This window comes from Toxorhynchites rutilus, chromosome 3 (assembly GCF_029784135.1).
Source record: "Toxorhynchites rutilus septentrionalis strain SRP chromosome 3, ASM2978413v1, whole genome shotgun sequence".
Lineage (NCBI taxonomy): Eukaryota > Metazoa > Arthropoda > Insecta > Diptera > Culicidae > Toxorhynchites > Toxorhynchites rutilus.
The window spans coordinates 46118874-46142851 of record NC_073746.1 but is presented as its reverse complement, the minus strand read 5'-3'; the positions used below and the strand labels follow the sequence as shown (position 1 = coordinate 46142851).

The window sequence follows — 23978 nt, the reverse complement described above, 5'->3', positions numbered from 1 at the left end:
TAAGTCGGGGGTATTTTTGATCCGACTGAAATGTATTTCTCTAACACAGACTTCAAATCCATGGAGCGTATAGATATTGGCCTTGCAAATTCATATAAGTCGGGGGTATTTCTGTACCGACTGAAATGTGTTTCCCTAACACAGACTTCAAATCCATGGAGCGTGGGGAAATTGGCATTGCAAATACATGTAAGTCAGGGGTATTTTTGTTCCGACTGAAATGTGTTCGCCTGACATGGTCTTGGGAAAATAACTAACTAGGAACCTGGGAAAATAGTGCAGACACTAGAGGCGAATGAACTTGCGAATGAAGTTTAAAGCCTTCATAGTATAAAAAGTAGAAGTTGAAGTTGTTGATTCGTGCAAGCCGGAGATACTTCTGCATGTTTTTTTGCACTCCGAAAAGTGTTTTCCTAACACGGAATTCAAAAGCGGGTACGAATACAACGCTTTGGCTCGGTTATTCAAGATTGCATTGAAGGATATGCCTTCACATCTTCTGCTCACTGAACCATTTGCTCCGATAACGCCTATTGATTAAGCAATATGCGTTCGACGTACATGTCAAAATCGAAACTGAGTACCTAAAGTTCATCAAATCAAGCAATTCGCGGTTCGAGAAGTACGTACATTCGAGAGATGCAAACTTCAGAGGAAAATGTAAAATAGAATAATCGTTTGATTATTCTACCGTTCACATATTTTGTCCTAGGCATCATACCAAACGTAAAAGGACTGTCACTAAATTTACTTGTAACGAAGAACATAATCTATCACAATGCATGAAATGGCCTTACATGGCATTTCTTCAATCTTTTTACTCACAAAGCAAATATATTGAATTCAATTGAATTTGGAAATTGTTTCATTCCATCAATTTAATCAATACAAAAAAAAAAAAATGATTGCTAAGCTAAGGTAGTCCTACGTCAACTTTGCGGTTATATAATAGATATAATCCACCCTTTTTTCATATAAAATAGAAGTCATGTAGAAAATTCAAAAAATAAATCCTATAAACTATTTTTGACTAACTTTGTGGAACATCGAATTTTTATAAATTTTCGAAACTTCGAATTTTTGTACATTTTTGTATCTCAAGTTCATGTGGGTTAAAACTCCTAAACATATATTTTAACCATAATTATGCATTTGGAAAAGTTGTCGAAAATTACAAGCAAATTCATTAAAGTTCCAAAAGGTCGATTTTTGGTCAAATTTTTTTTTTCGAGATAACACCAGATCTCGACGTTTCATGCATTTTTGAGTCATTTGGCATCGAAAAAAAAATCGATTTTCCTAATTTTCTTTACTCTTCTCTTGGAAGAATTTCGAGAATCAAAAAATCAAAACTTTCAGCGCTTTGTGGCTCCCCTAGATTATGTTCGTTTGAGCTGAAATATTGCACAGGTTATTTTTTTGGGGTCAATGAACAAAATGTACACGGTGAAATTTGAAATGACCATTCTAGCTGCCACCCTAGTGTACACGTTACATGTCTATCGTATCGATTAATATGGTAAATTACACAGCAGCCATTTCGGCATAAGAGTAAGGCAAGGGTTCCATTCTTCAGCTGGACCGGACATCGGAGACTATTGATATGATCATTGTTGTGTTATTAATAACCCAACAGCCCGATGTCTCTTGTCGCAAGCAGCAGACTTTGTATGAATGGAGATAGTCCAGGACTCCAATCGTGAATCGGTTTCCATTACTAATGATTGTTGAGTGGACGTAGTTATTCAATTATAACACACAAAGATGGTTAATCGAGGGCACTGAGTTTTGAACTCACGATTGATCACCTAGTAAGCGGACGCGCACACAAATTCAATCGAATATAAAAAACGTTTATAACACAGAACATGTCGACTTTTCCAATATAACAAGGCCATGGCGGACGCAATACTTTGCAATTTTTTTTCTATTTGAGAACGTGAATATAAAAAACAGAATCCAAATGCGATTCAACATACCATATTACATCTAACGTTTGATCCTAACGTTCTAACGATCTTCGAAAATCAGTCTGAAACCACCAGAATCCGTGGATGATAAGGATCGTTCCACAAAACCATGTCTTTCTTGTCAGCATTTCACAAGTTCGAAATATAGTGATATATCAAGACAGCTCATGACATATGGTGGAGGCCTTATCATTAGCACCATGCGTTCGAGATACATTGACGATTTTTTCTACCGTTTGTAATCGTTTATAATTCACCTATTTCATTGTATTTGTGCTGCATCATGTTTCGTTGTATAGGTTTGTTGAATGAGCTTTTTTTTTCTTCTTAAATTCACTCCGAAAATTTTTTTTTCATTTTTATATAAACAAAAATGTTTTGGTTGTACGTCACGATTCAGCTCGAGTATTTTTAATCAAATCGTATATATTCAATACATTGCGAAATCGTAACCATTCAAGTTTGTTTGTAGAAAATAGAATTCCCATGAAATAGTACATGAAAAACTATATGGAATGTTTGATTCTAAAACTAGCTTTTGTCGAAATATATTAGCCCATAGTGATAATAGATCAAAACAAACAATTGCTGCAGAGGCAAACCCCCAACACATGCAAGCCATCGGAAGTCTAGTATCCTATAATTGCCCCAAATTCAACAAATAATTCATTTTGCTGCAGATCATCCCGAGTGTCGAGTGGCGAAAAGTGAGCTCCCACAGCCTCTCCACGGGATAACTTCCGAAAATACTATCTCCCCTATCGTTCCTGCAGGAATGATACCGTATGATACGTTTTAGGGGGTGGAGGACGACAGTTGAGCAAGACAAAACGATGTCTTAATCCACTTAAGCTGCAATTTCTGGGAATATTTATTTTTTGCTTTGTTTCTGCCGGCTCATTCTGCCCCCTTCAGCTGAGAATGAAATGCTCTCCCCTTCGTATTCACGCAGGAATAGGGAAAATTATTAGATTTCGTGTTCCCCATTGCGGCCCACCTCGAGGTACCGACACGTCCCTCTGCTGACTGCCAGACTTTATTAGATCGGATGGAGTGATTGCTGGAGAGATTCCATTACCCCGAATTCCTTAGCCATCTCCCAAACAGGCAAAGAATAATGCAATTTTGACGCCTCCCAAAAAAAAGGGCGAGTTTATTGGTTCCAGTGTTGGTTCCCCGTGGATGCGACGACACAAATCCATTTTCCTGGAATGGTCCCCACTTCCCGATTGGTTTTCCTGCTGCCGGGAATACATGGCGACAGCGTAAATCAATCAAAGTGAGCAATCTTTCCGCTGATTTCTGTTGATGACCATGGGAAAAAAGCGAGCGAGGGAGGGGTCGCTTCAGAACCAATTACCGGCATGATACTTATGATACATGGAATGTACAATATAAATCGCAGGATGAGACTCCCAAAATAAGAAGGACGGAGAAACAAACAAACACGGGATTTAATTTCGTTGTAAACATGAAACTTGCACTAAAAATAATCAAAATGAAAAGCGTGCGCCAAGCGCCAAACGAAAGTGAAAATCATTCGCCGCAGTGGGTCAGCCGGAGTTATTCGGTGGGGGGATTGTCGTAAGTATTTTTAGAACACCTCGTGGAAGAGCGGCTGATGCATCGTATGTTGCATCCGAACTGAGCAATCGAATTTTAAAAAGTATAGGATTGTGGGTTATATTAGCGTGTACATTAAAAGCTGTCAAACAATATGGAGATGTTTGAGATAAGTTTTAGGTGTCTCCATATGTTGGTGGAACTATGCATCAAGAACGACAAAAAAAAACGAGGACTCCACCTGTCTACCGCTTTCAAATCATTCTGTATCTTTTGACAATGCGTTATTCAAGCACCGAACAATGAGCTGCGCCATGCACACGAGAATGCGAAAGTCTTCAAAAACCATCACCACAGATTGGGAAAAGGCATAAATATCTACAACAACTGGCACTATACCACCGTTGATGCTTATAGCCCATCAGAATAATTAATCCAAGACAATGACCGTTATTCACGACTCCGCTATGTTGGTATGCTTCGGCTTATTCATAAGACGTAAGTTTTACTCCGCCACTTTGCTCCTTCCTGTTCGCTCTCGCGCGCAGTGCCTCGATTGGCGTTCCCCGGTCCATGTAGTGTTTAGATTCTTGGGGAACGTAAAAACAACTACACAAAGGGAACCAGCGAGTCATTATTACATCTTAACCCACACGTAAAAACAGTTCGAGCTTGAACAGAGAATTAGCCTAGGCTGATGGTGACGGTGCTGGCCGGGGGTGAGGGGGGATTGGTAAGGCCTCCAGACGCCACTCCATCATCGTCGATGGCATCCGCCGAAGCGCATTAACAATGGTCTCTCCTATGATTTGCATCTAGCAGAATCGAGCGACACACAAACCGACATTCCCTCCCCCTTCTTCTCAGTCGTTACACTGCTTCTTATGCTCGAAGCGATGCTCGAATGATTTAGATGCATTTCTTGAAATTAAAAGGGAGCGTGCTTTGGCTGCTTTTCTGTGCTTGTCTGTACGCCCACATGTTCCGAAACGCAACTGCGTGCGGTTCCGGAGAATTTGGCTGGCTAAAACCGGGGCGAATGCGTGCCTTCATGATGGATTCTGTAGAATCTATTTCTTGATAGGCATTCTTAGCAAGAAAGGCATTATCAACACGGAATCGGAGATCTACATTCATCAGCATCAAAAGATTGATGGGAATGTAATTTCGAAACCCAATACATTTCAATATAATGATTTTCCTCCAGTCAAATGATTTAATTTTGATCAATGACTTCTTTTATTTTTGCATTTGACATTACGTTCAAACCAAGCTTCACTGAATTCGTAGTTGTTGCCCATTTTGAAATAGTTAAAAATAAATAATTGAAAATAAAATGTGAATTTTATGTTATTATTCAGCCATTCCATGCCAAAACGATATAGCGGTTCTCAGACTTCCTTGAAAAGTGGTAATTTTGTTCTTTATCGCGTATATAATAGACCCGTTTTTTTATTTTTTTCATTAGGGTTTCATTTACGTTTTAGAGTGATCCGAAAAATAAATTTTTTTTTGGTCCGAAAAATAAAAATTTTAAAAACAATTTGATTAACTCTTCCTTCATTTATTAACTCTTTGGGACACGGTGGTACTAAAAATGTCCCACCTTTTTGATGCGCATGGTGAGACATTTTTTGTCCCACCTCGAAATATTAGGCTGTCAAAAAAGTCCTGCGGTATTTCCGCGAGGTGTCGTTGTAAGCGCGTAGTTCTAGTTGTATTCATTGTATCGAGTCAACCTATAGCTTGTTGGAAAGGTATTTTTGCGCGCTATAATATAGTCCTTGACAGTGTTTTGTTTGGTTAAGTCATTCGTGAGTTATAGTGTCGCAAATATGGAGCAAAATAAAGAGAAAATCCGACATATTTTACAGTACTACTATGACAAAGGCAAAAATGCATCTCAAGCTGCCAATAAAATTTGTGCAGTTTATGGACCCGATACAGTTTCCATTTCCACCGCACAACGATGGTTTCAACGTTTTCGTTCTGGTGTTGAGGTCGTCGAAGATGCGCCACGCTCCGGAAGGCCTGTCGTCGAAAATTGCGACAAAATCGCTGAATTAGCCGAGAAAGACCGGCATAGTAGCAGCCGTAGCATCGGCCAAGAGCTGGGGATAAGTCATCAAACCGTTATTAACCATTTGAAGAAGCTTGGATTCACAAAGAAGCTCGATGTATGGGTGCCACACACGTTGACGCAAAAAAAACATCTTTGACCGTATCGACGCATGTGAATCGCTGCTGAATCGCAACAAAATCGACCCGTTTCTGAAGCGGATGGTGACTGGCGATGAAAAGTGGGTCACTTACGACAACGTGAAGCGCAAACGGTCGTGGTCGAAGCCCGCTGAAGCGGCTCAGACGGTGGCCAAGCCCTCATTAACGGCCAGGAAGGTTCTGCTGTGTGTTTGGTGGGATTGTCAAGGAATAATCTATTATGAGCTGGCCAAACACTCAATACTGCCAACAACTGGACCGCTTGAACGTAGCACTCATGAAGAAGAGGCCATCTTTGATAAACAGAGGCCGCATTGTCTTCCATCAGGACAACGCCAGACCACACACTTATTTGGTGACGCGCCAGAAGCTCCGGGAGCTCGGCCGTATAGTCCGGACCTTGCACCAAGTGACTACCACCTGTTTTTGTCCATGGCAAACGAGCTAGGTAGTCAGAAGTTATCCACAAAAGAGGCCTGTGAAAATTGGCTATCCGAGTTTTTTGCCAATAAGGAAGCGAGCTTCTATAACAGGGGTATTATGAAGTTGGCATCTCGTTGGGAACAAGTCATCGAACAAAACGGCGCATATTTGACTTAAAACAGATGATTGTAACTAATTTTATGACCAAATGAAAATTCAAAAAAAATACCGCAGGACTTTTTTGACAGCCTAATATTAGAATAGCTACGCGCTCATAATTTTTTTCGGAACCTTTTTCTTTAAACTAGTTGGCAACACCATTAGCAAATGTCAGAAATATATTCGATTGCGTTGGCAAAGTTTATCATCATAACCAAGTTCATTAAGTGCTGAAACCAAAAATTTTAGTAGTGCAGCTTTATTTAGTGATTTTGTGAGAAAAATATTAAAAGTAATTTAATTTTTTAACTATAAATTACTTCTATATAAGAAACTAAAATTATTTTTAAGAAAAATAGAAGCTTTATCCTTTTTTTTGTAAATGATGAAAGTGTGGTGGGACGTTATTTAGCCCTCCATGCAAGCTAGCGAGTAAGAAATAAAAGCAGGTTTTTAATTTATTATTTAAGTTTATAGTGAAAACTATAATTTAATTTTAAAATATGTATTTTTTACCCTTCTGATTCAAGATGAACAAATAACCTGGATTTTGAAGAAATACCTTCAGATGATAATTCTATAATTGATTCTGAATCTGACGAGGAAGAATTGCTTACCCCAATGAAAAAAACGAATTCGATTACGTTCTACTTCAGATTAATCTGAAAGTAGTGAAATAGAACAAAATGCACCATTTCACAATAGAAAAACATTTGCCGAAAAGTCTCCAAAATGGAGTTATAACGGAAACACAACACCAGCGGGATCATTTTCTTCAAAGGTTGGGCCGACTCAAGATATTGCAAACCTGCAAGATCCAACACCTTGATGACGTGATCTGTCAATTTATTACTGACGAAATTATTGACTCCATCGTTTTTCAAACCAATTTATATGCAAACAACAAAATAATAGATACACTCCAACTAATGAACAAGAAATTCGCGCATTTATTGGTATGAATTTTATAATGGCAATAAATCCACTCCCCAGTTATAGAGACGCTTGGATCACTATACTTTATTTACACAATGAATACATATGTCAATAAATGACTGTAAATCGTTTTCGGTTGGCTTCTAAGTCACATTCATATAAATGATAATATGTTGATTCCAAAGAGAGATACCATCAATTATGACAAACTATATAAATTTCGTCCATTTTTGAAAAAGATACAAGAAAATTTCGAGAAGAATTTTAATCCAGATCTCGCGATCGAAGAATCGATGATTAAATTTAAGGGGCGTAGTTTAATGAAACAATATATCCCTAGTAAACCAATCAAAAGAGGATACAAGTTATGGATTCCAGCAGATAATTCAGGTTATTGCTACAAATTTAATGTATACACTAAAAATAAATTGACAATAAAGTAACGAAAAACATTGGTGAGAAAATTGTGACTACTCTTACTTCAGACTTGGTTGAAAAAGAACATACTATTTATTTTGATAATTGTTTTACCAGTATAAATTTATTAGTGGACTTGAAATCGAAACAAATTAATGCTTGCGGTGTAATTAATAAAACGAGAAAAAAATTGCCTAACTTTAGTAAAAAATATCAAACATCGAGGAGAAAATTAATCATTAGTAAGTGGTACGGGAATAAATGCCACTAAATGGGTGGACAATAAAGAAGTTATCATTGTATCAAATTTTCACAATCCAGATCAATACTCCATAGTACAGAGAAAAAATCGTCAGGGAATGAGAATACCCATTACTTTTCCTTCATTGATTGTGGATTATAATGATAATATGAATGGCATTGATAAATTCAATCAATTGATGTCTAGTTACAGTCGTATTTTGTTTTATTTGCTTGACGCGAGTGTTGTTAACGGATATATTTTATACAAACAATTGGATAAAAATATAACATTAAAAAATTCAAAGGTCAATGTGCTGAAGGATTTGTTGCACAACCATTGATAAATAAAAATAGATCCAAATCCAAATCACTACCAGTAGAAATAAATAAATCTAAACTAACGGTTTCATTAGAAATTATAAGAAAATATTCAAAGCATCAACCGATACGTTCCAATCCTGTACTGTCTTGTACTGCATGTAAAGTACCGATGTGCTTTGGTAAAAATATGTGTTTTAATAAATACCATTCATGAGCATGCTCATTTAGCATTCTTCTCATGCTGCACGGTGGGACTATTAGAGCCCCACCTCATAACAAATAACACAATTGAAATATTTATATATTTTTGTATTTTTACATCATTGTATATCTTTATCAATAGAACCACACCAGTTTATTTCAATTTTGAATGGTATAAAATTTGTGCAACATGAGTATTTTTATTTTCTAAAACTCTGTGCCTCAAGTGGTTAACAGATGCCCACTAACTACGTTTGCAAGTGCAACCACATACCATGGACGAATCAGCAGAGCGGTTTTTAAAACGTTATCCGAATTTGTAATTTCGAATGTCGGAAGTTATTTTAGTCATGAAAAATTGAGAAAATTACCTCATAAAAAATGTTTGCCACCTCGAAAAAAACACCCTATGCCAAATATTAGCTCAATCGGACTTAAGAGAGAGTGGCGCTTGGTCGTTTTTCCGTCTGAAATGTTGATTTTTAACAATTTTTTTTTTGGATAACTGTAAATCTCGATGTGTCACGCAATTTTAAAACATTTGGCATCAATTTTTTTTTGAAAACCCCGATTTCCGGTGTTTTTTTTGGTTTTCAAAAAACTTATATTTTAACGTCTGCAACACTAATAAATAAAGTTCGAATGAGCTAATATTTCGCATAGGGTATATTATCGTGCAAATCAACATTTCGCAACAAGTTCCGAATGAAAAATCGAGATGATTGTTTTTATTGGCACTTTTTTTTATCCCATTTATTTATTTAAGGCTCATTAGCATTTTAGCTGTAACAGAGCCGAATTTTAATCGTGTACATGTCACATGGTTATCATATCTATAATTAGCACATTACACAGTTGTCATTCGCCAGTATTCCTTCTATACCATTACATATGGTACATTCACACAGTAGCCATTTAGGCGTAAGAGTATTCTTTCTGTTCGCTGATGATTGTTGCGTGGACGTAGTTATTCTGTAACAACACAAAGATGGTCAATGAGGGCCCTGAGTTTTGAACTCACGATCGATCGCTTACCAAGCGAACGCGCAACCAATGTGGCTACGGAGACCCCCTTTATTGGCACTTAAAACCATACGTTTCATCTCATACTCCGAAAAAAAAAACTAAGTCCCAGAGTGTCGTTTTTTGACAAAAAATTTTTTCCAGATGACACTAGATCTCGTGTAATTTTAAGACATTTGGCATCAATTTTTTTTTTCGAAAACCCCGATTTCCTTTCCGATTTTTCGATTTTCAAAAAACTCAAATTTTGACCGCTTTGCGCCACTCTCCCTTAAGTCCGATTGAGCTGATATTTGGCATAGGGTGTTTTTTCGAGGTGGTAAACATTTTGTACTTTTTGAAATTTTAGGGTCGATTTTTTCCCATACATTCATTGGCACCCCAGTGTCCGTCCTTACCACCCTTCCCCTATTCGTTAGTTTTGTAACCATCCAAAATCTTCTCTAGAAATAATTAATATGGTAAAACAATGTTTACAGGGTCAGCTAGTAATAAATAAAGTTGATAGCTTTAAAGGTCTTCTAGCCTACCCTTATTATGCTGGCAAAGATTCTAAGTATCAATGGAACACATTCTTTCAATAAATCGAGGTCATTGATAGGTTTAGTTTATTTTTGGAAATGTCAGAAGCTTATGGGCCATCCCGAATGGTTAACCAATGCAAAAACACTAATAATGTAATAGCTCTGAATTAATGAATTAAAATCAATTTGGGTCAGCTCATGCCTGAGGATAGGAATCGAATTTAGAGTGCTTCAAAACACTGCAGAGATTGCAAAACAATAACACGTATTTCACATGTATTGATTATCTGATGCGGAAAACCTGATTCCTAGGAACATCATAAATCGAACCGATTCGATTATACTCAGAAGTACTCTTTTAGATATGAAAAGAGGTTGACTTCTCATTTCCAACGAATAGTTAAATTTATTTACGACGTTATCATAATCAGTTCCGATTGAAGCAAGCTCAACTTCGATGAACCAAGATCGGTGTCAGTGCTACTGGCATGTTTGCGATGAGATCACGACTTTGTGGAAGTGACACGTCATCGGTATAGGGAGAATTCCCCGAGAAGAAACAATATTTTCATCAAACCTACCGAAGCATCCGAAATAATGTTCTCTGACATAAGAACTATTCCAATCAAAACATTAGAGTTCCGAATTGGCCAGATAGCTTATTGGGCTATAATTCTATCGAGAGTATTCAATGGATGTTTCCTCGTCTACTTATGATTAAACTTTGTTTTGGGCGTAAATCGGTCGCTCGAAATGACAACAAACCATTCGTGATTTAAAATTACAGTATTCACAAATCATCAGTCATCTAGCTTACGACCGGACGGCAACAAATCCTTCGAAATATTTTTTCTCAAGGCCGAGAGTTTAGTCTACTTTTTCAAATTAGTCTTTTTCAAGGCTAGAGACAAATGAACTAACGAACTTGAAAGCATCTATAATTCAAAACATCATCATCATCATCATTCAAGTCGTCTCGCTCCAACTATCAGACAGCAGACTTTCTCAATGCTGATGTCATACACAGCGGTTTTGTTCGATTCTAAGGAAGAATTAATGATAGATAACGCACAGTATGGTGAAATTTCGTCCAGAGAGGGTACTGCGTCTATTTGCATGCCGTCTGGTGAAAAGTGCCTCTGTATTTTCGCATCAAATCATATTTGAATCTGGGGTGTAAGTTTAAAAATTTCTATAACGAGAACGTTATATTTGAATAACAATGTTTTTAGCGTTAATACCTCTTTGTCGGTTGAACAAAGTTGTATGACAATCACTTCGTTTGAAAGATAAAAGGTGTGTGAGTAATGTTGGGTATCTACTGACCCAACAACTAGTTTTAATTGATAAAAACTGCTTCGAAAGCAAACTATTGAAATCACAAATTTCTATAAATATGAGTACCTTTCAAGCAGGTTCAAGCATCTTAGTCAAAATTTGTCGATACATGTCAACATCAATTTCTATTTTACTACTGTGTTGAACTTTTTTTTCCGCCACAAAGGAAACATGCATATTGTAGAGCAGAATCAAAGCAGAAGGGAAAAATAAAATAGAACGTAGGGTAGGGCGAGGTTAACTTCGTAGTACGAAGTTTTGCGTTAGCATGTTATGTACCACAGTGAAGTAAACCTTTTACCCTTTTAATGAAATACAATCAGAGAACCATTTATTTGACATTTATCTTTTATACCACGAGGTAAGTTTGCCAATATATAGGGCATGTCTATCATATAGTAGGCATGTTCTCTTTGACGAAACAATAATCGTTTTTCCTTCATTATTAATTGAATAAAGGGGGTCTTCGTAGCCACTTGGTTACGCGTTCGCTTACTAAGCGATCGATCGTGAGTTTAAACTCAGGGCCCTCAATTGACCATCTTTGTGTTGTTATAGAATAATTACGTCCACGTAACCATCATCAGCTATGGAGATCGATCCACGGTGGAACAAAGATCGATTCATCCATACAACTGCTCTGCTCTGCAAGAAACATCGGGCTGCTGTTCTATAAATAACCCAACAATGATCAATATCAACTGTCTCCGCTGTCCGGTCTGCTGAACAATGGAAGAACAGATAGAATACCCTTACGCTTAAATGGCTACTACAGTGTAATTTACCATAATGTAATGGAACAGAAAACCTAACGCCTAAATGGCTACTACTTCTACTGTGTAATTTACAATTTATAGAAACATAAACATATGTACATGTACACGACAAAAACCCGGCTCTGTTACAGATAAAATGCTAATGAGCCCGATAAATAAATAAATGGGATAAAAAAAAAATTGAATGATCAAATCAAAACAAAAACAGACAACAAATAACATGTTGTCAAGTAAAAAAAAAAACAAATTAATGAAATTTTCAAATTCTCATCTTTTTGCTATTTGAAAACTACTTTTCCATGTAGTTGGCATCAGAATTCGGAATCTTGCTTGCATTTGTTTTGACAAAACATACAAATATGACAATTATATTGCAAGTAGTTTGTGCGGTGGTTGGTATCAGGTAGTTTCGTTTCAAAAACACAGGGTTTAGCAGCAACGCATATGCTTTCTATATTTGTTTATAGCTTGCGTAATGAAACGCGGTACATCAGAAAATTTTATATGCGTTGCTCTCAAACGACCAATTTCTACAACGGGGCTATTCGTATGCCCAACTAGCCCCGCTGTTGTATGATCATCTAGCCCCTCTATATATGAAAGAGAATATTCATGAAAATTCAATAAAAATAATTTAAAAATCGATTTTCATTAACATCTAATACTAATACAAAACATAACTAATACATACAATTTTATGTGTTATCAAATAGATAACGGTAGTGGGGGAACAAATATAGAATGCGTTCTGAATGTGTGTATTGTTCTCGCGAAAAAAAAAATGAATCATTAATCAACCATCTTCAGCTGCGTCTAGAAAACAGCGAAAACGGCCGCTGCCGTTTTATAAATTTCAATGCATTCTAAAAATCTATTTTTATTATTTTTGGCTGAACGGAGCTTCTGTGAATTTAGGAGTGAATTTTTTTTATTGGTGTAGTTATGTTGTTTAAAATTATAGAGGCTTAAAGCTTGCACAGTTCATTCGCCTCTAGCAACGGAAAAAAAACAATTTGAAAAACCAAACAACTCGGCCTTGAGAAATACCATTTGGGAAGCCTTGTTGACATCCGGTCGCTAGCTGGATGACTGATAAATCGTTATTGACTTATTTGTGATTTCAATTGATCATTCAATTTTCGTGATATCAACTTTTGTTTCCGGGTTCAAAGCAAGTATTTTTCAGCGTCGAGAGTTGTGTCATTCGGTGGAAAACAGAAGATGAAAATTTGATTCCATTCTATTACTTTTACCTCCCCCGCCTGCACACAATAGATTCGGTTTGAATTTTCTGTAGCCGTTCTGGGTCTCCTGAGATGTTTCGTTCATCGTTGGAGATGAAATTTTGCTAAGAGACACTTAAAAACTACTTGTATATTCAAAAAGATCAGTATTTCAGCTCTAGACAGCGAGCAATCAACAATACATGTTGATGCTTAGAATTGATTTAACAATCCACTCAAATTGCTTCGCGAAACGTTTGTGCTCCTCACTCATTCATTTATCGGCCCTTGTCATTGCTATCAAATATTTGTATCAAATAGTTTTATTATTAAAATTCTTTAATGTTTGTTCTTGTTGCCAATAATTTCGTAGTTCTTTTGCGGCCCGCGACACCATGACTAATACTGAACTATTTTATTTTATTCATATAGTTATTAATCTAAATTGCCAGAAAATGCGATATCCTATGACAATACGTAGGTCACATTCGGAGTCAGCTAATCTAAAATTATGAAGATTTCGTCAAATAACTAAAACAGTACTTTTTATTGAAGTTGTTTATTGAAGGGCCTGAAGAAAAAACAGAGGCTTGGAATTGCTCAGCTGTCTGGATAATCATTTTCAATTCTATTCAACTGCAGGACATGAAATGATAGAGATTCATGTTTTCATCAGGCATCAAAGATCATCGAATATCCTCATGGTTATTTAATATATTGTTGTATGTTAATCACAATCCTGATGTGTCAAAGCGGAAGCAGAGCTAATATTCTGCGTATGGTATTTTATCGTGCCAATCAACATTTCGCTTGAAGTTCCGTATGAAAAATCGAGATGCCCATTTTCATTTGCACCCTAAACCGGGTTTTTTTTCAATGGCGCTCCGCGAAGTTATAGCAAATTCTCCCACTTCAAGTTTCAAGCACCTTAGAAAAAAAAAATTCTTTCATTTAATTTTACTGAACATATCATGGTAATCCCTGTTCACTCCGGGTCAGTTGTCCTGTAACTGCGACGTGCAACTTGAAATAGAGCTGTTCCCAGTCAGGTAACGTCAATGCAAACAGGATTTCTTATATTGATTAAAAAAATGTAGGTAGAAATCTGAAAACCCCTAACCTAAAGCATACGTTTTACCTTGAATTCCGAAGAAAAATGAGTCACAGAGAGTCGCTTTTTGTCAAAAAAAAAATCAAAATGACAGTAGATCTTGACGTTTCGTGCAATTTGAAGACATTTTGCATTTTTTGGGCCAATAAACAAAATGTACATAGTCGGTTTTTGAAATTTGACATGACCATTTTCGCAGCCACCCTAAAGCATACACATTAGCGTAGCAAAGAGTATAATAGGATTTTAAGCAATATCTGTCATCTTTCTGAAAATATGTGATTTTACAGAAGAGAGTCCAATACGAAGTTCAATGTAATAATTGTTAGATCGCCTAGCTTAGCGACCAATGCTTTTGAGTTTTGATGCATGAGGGTATGAATCCATGTTCAAATGGTGGATTTAATGCAAGTTTCATAGTACGAAATGTATTTAACTCGCAGTAAATTCATTTCTGAATATATTAAACAAAGCACCCGATTGATCCTCGAAGTAGTCGCTCGAATTATTCATATTGAGTATTCGTACAAAGAGGATCTGATGAGAGAGTCAGGTGGTTGGGATGTTTGATTCGTACGGTTATACGATCGGGATTGATGATGAATCATCTTTGATCACGCTATGTCAGCTATAATATTTAGTTTCCACGCCTGAAAGTGCCTTCATATTGATCTTTCGGTCCATAATACGCAAAGCCAGATTGATGAATAAATCGTAACATAAAAACAAATGAGTGTGATAAACGTCCTAATATTGGAATATTTCATTTTCTAATCTGGTGATCAACTCGAGAAAACAATGCATAACCAGGATGCAAAATACTCATCATAAGTATATTCACGACTATGCATTAATATTCATCCTAATCCACTCATAAAAATCATCATCTAAAGTTCAACATCTTCCGGTCTTATATCACCACAGCATTCCACATCTTAATAGGAGATAATCCGAATCAACATTTTCCACCGCATAATTTTAATTGTTTATTTTCGAATTCTCGCCCAGCCCCACGGTAACATTTGAACTTCAACTTTTGCTTTTCTCATCCAACTATTACTCGTTTCCTTCTCTAGTTTCGTGTTTCTTTCCGTAAGCTCCCCCAAAAAGCCTTCTCCACTTCCCCCACATTCGTTTCAGTTCATCCCTTTTTTCTTCAATCATCTTTCGTTTCGTTTTCGTTTGCCATTTGTCTCACATTGAGATTTGTATCTTCTATTTCTATAAATCCATACAGACACTCCTTGGTCCCCGCGTGCGTTTTCACCACCTCCAGCTGACGTCGACGCGTGCACAAACACACACACACACGCACTTTCCGCGAGTGACAATCAGCGGTGCGCAGACGAACAGTCGGATTCGATGTGTTAACTTAACGTGCGCCGCGTCGCGCCGTTTCATGTTATGTAAGGAGAAATTTTTTTAATGCTTCTTTCACTTCACTTTTCACCGTCCCGCACACACACACACCGTCACCGGACCATAGAGGCCCAACTTTCTGTGGACCGTGCTCGCATCACTCCCCAGCGTTTCGCGTCGCTGGTGATCGTCCGAAACTTCCAAACTTTTTTTTTGTTGAGATTTTGGTTTTGTTGGTTTCCATGGGGGCTTCGACCGATCACCAGTGGGATTTCTTTTTTTTTGTTTCTGATTGTTGTTGCCAGCTTCAGCCGCTCGAGCGCGCCGGAGTTTTCGTCTTCCTCAGAAAATAGCCACTTTTGCATCACCAGTAGCGAAAATGAAAAACGCACTCGGCCCGTAAGTGTTACGAAAAATGCAACGTAAGTTCACTTTTTGAACACTAATCACTTTTGGTGGATTTTGCTTCCATTTGTTGATTACTGATCGGGTGCAGATAGAGGTCCTAGGAAGGGGGAAGGGCACAGGGCACACGATGGAGAAGGTCGATCACTGTCACTGCGCGCTTTCGAGAAACGACACTTACACATTCTCATGCAGATTCGGGCTGAACCATTCAGCGAATCATATAGCGAACGTTGTTACTGCTTCTCATAAAATGAACTGATTTTTCTCATCAGCTGTTTCAATACAGCAAGTTTAACAAATCGATCATTCAATCCAAAGGCACTAGTCAATAAGAATCCGATTCCGGGCGTTCGGAACCTGTATCCTGCGATAACGGATGTCGGTCGGGATCGCGGTTGTCGAAAAAAAAGACAACAATGAACTAATCCCCGACGAACGGAACGTAAAAAAACAACGCAACAATATCGAACCCCCGAGAGATGCGTTCAATACAAAGTACGGCGAAAGACTGGCCATAGAGAAACAGACAAAACATAATATTCCCACAGCAACTTCAAAAGCCGAGCAGCAGCAGCAGCATAGGTGGAGGAGGCGGGTGGGTGGTAACGGTGGTGGCATAGGCCGCGAGTGGTTCGCTTTTTTGGGTCTCTCTTTTGCGCGGTCGTTTTTTTCTTTTGCGGGCCTCCTATCCTACCTTTCGGTTCGTATGCTCTCTCTTCGTACGGCTAGATACAATTAATGTGCATCTAGCCCATAGTTGTACACTCTCTGTCTGTGCTGCCACTGCTCTCCGCAACACACCAAAACTCGATGAAAAGTCACTAACCGCGCGCCCACACCCTCCTTCACCACCCACTTTAGTTTCCATTCAGTATTGAGAAAATCAGTGCGAGCGCACAAATGTTGTTGTGCACCGGTAAGCTGCTCTCCCTCTCTCTCTCTCTCTTGACGCTCTTATGCTGCTTTATGCTCAAAGCTTTACGCGCTCTCGCGATCGCTCTTCTGTGTAATGTGGCCACGCGGTAGCGCAGAGAAAACGCAATTTTCCGTTGCTATTGGTTCTTGCTTCTCCGCGGTTCTATTTTCCGTTCCGTCCATTGAATGCATTCAGTTTCGATATTATTTATTGCAGGGCCCCACGATCGAATCGAGCGAGAGATTAGCTAGTATCAGCTCAGTCGATTGAAGTGCAGCTCGAGATACGATGATTTGGTGCAGCAGATTGAATATGAAACCGCTAAACAACACCGCTTACACTGGTTTAGTTCTAGGTGAAACAGTTAGTCGGCCCACAACATAGATGTTTGGTATGTTCAGAACACTGTTTGTTGTAGTGGTTGTTAAGGCGAACAAAGAAAATGCTCTGTGTTTGATTCGATTTCTATTAATGTTGTTTCGAAGAATGCATTGCGAATTAGAACTACTCTGAACAATTTCCTAGCGAAACTATTCATATAATTGTCAATCCTATATTAATTCAGGTTCTTATTCCAGAGCAGGAATCACATTTAACCTTCCTATACTCGCGCATAGGTCTGACAGACCGAGAATGAATAAAATGACTATGAAAACTGAATGAAGTTAAAGAAAAAATATTTTTTGGAGTTTTTCATACAATAATATCTAGACTGACCAAGTAGTTCCGAGCTAAAAACGGGACACGTAAGCAAAAAAAAAACAAAATCACATTTTTTAAGAATTTTATTGAGTGAATGAAACCGAAACCGATTTACGGTTTCCCTAACACGGACTTCAAAATCAATGTACTTGGGGAATCCGCTTTGCCAATACATATAAGTCGGGGGTATTCTTTGTTCCCACAAAAATGTGTTTCAATATGTTTCCCTAAAACGTACTTCTAAACTGAGAAGCCTGGGAAAATCGTACTTTCAGATACTAGAGGTGAATGAACTTTCGCGGTTCGAGGAATATAAAATACAATGATTGTGGGATAATTCTTCCGTTCACATATTTCGGTAGTTCTAGGCATCATATCAAACGTAAAAGGAAGTTCATCAAATTTACTTGTAACGAAGAACATAATCTATAATACATGAATTGATCTTACATGGCAATTGTTCGAACTTTTTACTTACAAAGCAAAAATGTTGAATTCAATTGAATTCGAAAATTGTTTCATTCAATCGATAGTTTAATGAATACCATACAAATGCTTACTAAGAGTACGGTAGTCCCTCGCCAACCTTGCGGTTATATCAAAGATATAACCCACCCATTTTTTTCGTTTATTTAACGCCACCCTCAAAAGCTCCGAGATAAAAATTTGAAAAAAATACTAAATGTGTATCAAGAAAAATTATCCAAATAAATTTAATCAAAAATCGAAGTACTAAAAAAGTATTGAAATTTTGAATTTTTTTTTTGGGATTTAGAGATTCAGTACTACTCTAATTCATATTTAAATGTATTCCTACGGCTTTTCTAGATATGTGTGATTTTTTTCAGTGTTGCGCGGTTCCAACAAATATTTTTTTATATTTACAAAGGGCCTGGCTGGATACGAGAGTAAAAAGTGCCTCAAACCAAATCACCAGCTGTATGGAAAATATTGTATAGGGTACTAAATATGAAATTTTGACAGTAGTACCATATATTTGAGTTCTTATATGGTACAACATATGATATCTGGTGAAAAATGCACCTTTTCGTTTTTTTCACGCCATTCTCAATAGCTTTGAGACAAAAATATGAAACAAAAACTGAATGTGCATCTTACTACGGTGTATCGAGAAAAATTATCAAAAAATTTTTTTAAATGTTTAAATTGAAGTACTAAAGAAAATTGAAATTTTGAAAGTTTTTCTTTAGATTTAGATATTCGATACTACTCTAATTCATATATAAATGTGTTCCTACGGCTTTTCTAGAAATGAGTGATTTTTGATGCGCGGTACATTTTTTTTTTATTTCCAAAGGGCCTGGCTGGATACGGGAGTAAAAAGTGCCCCGAAACCAAATCACCAGCTGTATGGAAAATATTGTACAGCGTACTAAATAAAAATTTTGGCAGTAGTACCATATCTTTGAGTCCTTATATAGTACAACATAGGATCTATGGTGAAAATGCACCTTTTCGTTGTTTTTGTTTACATGTGGCGAATTTTTTTTCCTGATTTTTTAAGAGCATTGCGGGACACAACAATAATTTTCTTCATCGTCTGCATTATTATTTTTATTTTCTTGGAATCGATTATTTTATTGTATTCGTGGTTTTCAATTGTAAGATTAAAAAAAAAGAAAATAATAATTTGGGTTTTTTTAAGTTTTCTTCTCATTAATCCGAATGATCTTTCCACAAGGACTTTTTTTTTCTCACAGAGCTCTATCGTACTGCAGACTCCTATGAATTTGATAAACCATCTAAATCCAATAATGTAAAGATAATCTCATATATTTTAAGATATGAGAAAAAATCTTTGTACAGCGCAATGCTCTAAATATACCGTCAAAATTTAGACATATAAAAAACAAAATTTAAATAAATATTAGAGCAGTACTGGGCCTCTAAATTCAAAATAAATTAAATAAATTATTTTTTTTTCGCGCAATCCTCTTACATTTCATGAAAAAATTACGCTACATGTGGAAAAAACAACACATACGAACTCATTCAAATAAATAAAAATTAGAGTAAAATTGAGTCTCAAAGTAATTTTTGTTTTCAAAATTTCGGAATGTCTGAAAATATATATATATATATATATATATATATATATATATATATATATATATATATTGTAGCGCGAAAAACACTCTAAAAATTCTGAAAAAAATCACATATACCTGAAATAGACGTAGGTAAAATTTAAATATAAACTAGAGTTGTACTGAATCTCAGAATAAAAAAAAATATTTAGAATAAAAATAAAAATTGAATTAATTTTTTCAGTACCTATTTGATTTTCTGAGGAATTTTTTTTTTGAAAATATTGATCGATACATCTTAGCATGATGTACATTCAATATTTTTTTTTCGTATTTTTGTCTCAAAGCTATTAAGAATGGCGTGAAAAAAACGAAAAGGTGCATTTTTCACCAGATATTCTATGTTGTACCATATAAGAACTCAAATATATCGTCTTCTTCTTCTTCTTCTTCAATGGCACTAACGTTCCTAGAGGAACTTCGCCGTCACAACGTAGTATTACTTGCGTCATTTTTATTAGTACTTAGTTGAGATTTCTATGCCAAATAACACGCCTTGAATGCATTCTGAGTGGCAAGCTCTAGAATACGCGTGATCACAGTGCAAGTCGGAGGAAATTTCTTTGACGGAAAATTCCCCCGACCAGAACGGGAATCGAACCCGAACACCCGGCATGTTAGTTGTGACGCTAACCACTCGGCCAAGGGAGCACTCAAATATATCGTACTACTGTCAAAATTTCATATTTAGTATCCTATACAATATTTTCCATACAGCTGGTGATTTGGTTTGGGGGCACTTTTTACTCTCGTACCCAGACAAACCCTTTGGACATATGTAAAAAACTATTTTTTTTGTACCGCGCAACACTGAAAAAAATCACAAATATCTAGAAAAACCGTAGAAACACATTCAGTATTTTTTTCAAATTTTTATCTCGAAGTTTTTGAGGATGGCGTAAAATAAATGAAAAAGTACGTTTTTCACTATAGATCCTATGTTAAGCCACATAGAGGTTCAAAAAAAACAGCCAAAATTTCTTATTTAATATCCTATACAGTATTTTTACTCCCTTACCCGGCCAGGCCCTTTCTGCATAACTCGAAAACTAATCAAGCAAATGGAGCCAAAATTGGCATGTGGAAATTTAAGGGGACACGAAACATTTCTATGGTGAATAGACACTCCTCGCCCCTCTTTACGGAGGAGGGGGCTGCCATACAAATGAAGCATAGATTTATGCATAACCCAAGAACGAATCAAGCAAATAGAGCCAAATTTAGCATATGAAGGTTTTAGGAAGCAAGAAACATTTCTATGGTAAATAGAGACTCCTTCCCGCTCTCTAAGGGTGACTGCCATACAAATAGAACACAAATTTCTGCATAACTCAAGAACTAAGAAAGCAAACAGAACCAAATTCGGCAAGTGGAGGTTTTGGGAGGCAATAAATGTTTTTAAGGTTGTTTGACACTCCTTCCCCTCTCCACAGGGAGGAGGGGGAGTCTAAATAACTGCAGAACTAATCAAGCAAATGGATTTAAACTTGGCATATAGAGGTCTTAGAGATCGATAAACGTTTCTATGGTGGTTCGTCACTCCTTCCCCCTCTCTAAGGGGAGGCTGCCATACAAATGAAACACAAATTTCTGCATAACTCAAGAACTAATCAAGCAAAAGGAACCAAATTTTTCTACGATGGTATGACACCCCTACCTCCTCCTCTGGAATGGAGAGGGGGTTCCTTAAAAATAATACACATATTTCAACCAAACATGACAATTGAAAATTTCGGAAAACTCTGAAAATTCGGAAAATTCAATTCGCATATGTTGTACAATTACATATTGACAAACGTTTTTAATCCATTTGATGTTTGTGCCAACAAAATTGATTTTCGTTCGAAAGTGGAAATGGATTTTAATGTGATAAAACGCACTCCTATATCGTCTTCTATCTATATAAATAAAAATGGATCGCCGAATGTGTTGATAAGAGCAAAACTCGAGAGAGGAATTGTCCGATTTAGGGTTGTCTTTAATTTATCGTATTTTTTGTATCAAACACTTATTCCATGTAACGGAGAAACATGTTATTTGAAAATGTTGAAAAATCTTGAACGAGAATTGTGTCTGAAAATAATCTGATATTATAATGACAAGTTTCGGTAGAAGTACTAGGAATTTTATAGTAAAAAGTAATTTTAAGTATAATTTTTTTCAATCAATGAATAATTTTGCGATTGGACCCATGAACAGTGCTTAGTAAGAAAACGTCGATGTGATAATGAAAAATAAATTCTGGGCGGGACGAAGTTTGCCGGGTCAGTTAGTGAAAAATAAGATCACTACCGTTACCCAAAGTTAAGAGAGTCATGAATGCTTCCTGGTAATTTTTCTACGTCAACGATAAATATTCACGCTGTTGAGGTTAAATTGTGTGCTTGGTGGACCAGGTCGGTGTTTTGTTTGTACGGTATTGAATTCAATATAATTCATTGGGCCCAGTACTACACAAAAAACAGCCACGAAGCGAGCAGAGGCACGACACGAAAAAGTTTTTCGAAAGCAACGCTCTTCTAAATCTTTCCAACGAAGCCAAACCCATTCACACCTATTTTGAAACACTCAAATGGGAAGTTTTACTATATTCCCTTAATATTGTGCCGTTTGATCTTGACTTGTTCCATTCGAGGGTATGGCTGATCAGTCCTTCCACTCATGTGAAGATATCAACAATTACGGCACTGGGGAATAGCCTCGAAAGACAACAGTAAAATTTGTAGCCATTTTTTCACCAAAAATTTACATTTTTTAAGAAGCATAATTATCCGCCACCAAATACGTTTTTATAAGCTGGGCATAGTTGGAGGCGATCTGGCGTAGTGGTAACATCCATACCTCTCACGCAGAGATCACGAGTTCAATTCTCACTCCCGACATTCTTCCAAAAATGGAAGTAAAAGTGACGAACCAGCCGAAATGTGCTGAAAGTCACTATAATAGAGAGAGAAAAAAAAAAGCTGGGAATAGTTAATATTTTTTCATAAAAAATGTTCTTTAACCACGATGTTTATTTTTCCACTATGATAGGGCTATTTTCGTTCAAATTTTTAGGTTCGTTCATGTAGAGAACATATTTATTTGTTTCAATTAGTGGAGTATAATAGTCGTACCGCTTGTATTTCCAATCAGCCTAATATAGCACAAGACTAAATAGCGTTACCTCTTTTCCGTTCGAGACAGCCAGTATTTATGGTTGGTCATGTTTTTCGTCGTTTTCAAGACATACTCCAGAATGAGGGAACATTTGTTAACATAAAACACTGAGTGTTAAGATGTCATCTCCGCTAGATTTCAACCCATATGTACAAAGCAATTAACACATTTCATGGCGCTGGCTGTTCCGAATATCCAGTCTAGTTTTTTTTTTCCTTTTTTACGACATGGCAAAATGCTCATAATTCCGCGAACGACAGCATGTCGTTTAACGGCTTCAATCCAGTTATTAAAACTGTCACGCTTTTAATGCGCAACCGTCGGTGACTCCCGTTCGTCGATTATTCCCACACATACCACACCGCCGCGGTTCCCACTTCGGTTCCACAAGCTTCCAACGGCGATGAAGCAAACTTAATTAGAACTATGTTTTATTTCACCATCAGCGCTGAAAGCGCCTGTAATAGCTTTCCAGAACCAACTTCTTCCATTCTTGTATTCTCCAAATCTGGGTGAGAAAACAGTGGAGGAAATGCCCACTCAAAGTGTCTGGCTAGACTAGCACAGAGACTCAAATCGGACAATTCTGACTCATTTTTAAAAAAAACACGATGAATTAAAATACAGTTTTAGATTCAAACTCGTTATTTTCACCCTGTTCCGTTGTGGTTCTGGGAACCCCCCCCCCCAGAACAGTTCATTGCGATATTTGTTATTCACCAATTCTTCATTGGGGTTAGAAGCTGGTTCTAAGTTCTTTTTCTAGCCGACATTACGACCAGTGAAACTGTAATTAGCCGTTCTGCGTCGAGAATAGATTCGTTCATTCAACATTTTTCAGGTAGTGGGAACATCTTACTTCTTCGATTTTTATAACA

At 36.9% G+C, this 23978-nt stretch overlaps 1 protein-coding gene across 4 annotated transcripts in view; it reads right to left on the bottom strand.

The window, feature by feature from the left end:
* LOC129774856 (probable nuclear hormone receptor HR3) overlaps window positions 1-23978 on the bottom strand; it is a 465935-nt gene that overhangs the window by 316116 nt on the left and 125841 nt on the right. Inside the window, exon 1 of one of the 4 annotated variants that reach the window (XM_055778883.1) lies at window positions 16394-16706. The exons of the other annotated variants lie outside the window; for them this stretch is intronic. The gene's annotated coding sequence lies outside the window, so the exon portion shown is untranslated. Of the gene's footprint in view, window positions 1-16393; window positions 16707-23978 lie in introns of those variants that run through there. 4 annotated transcript variants of the gene reach the window in all.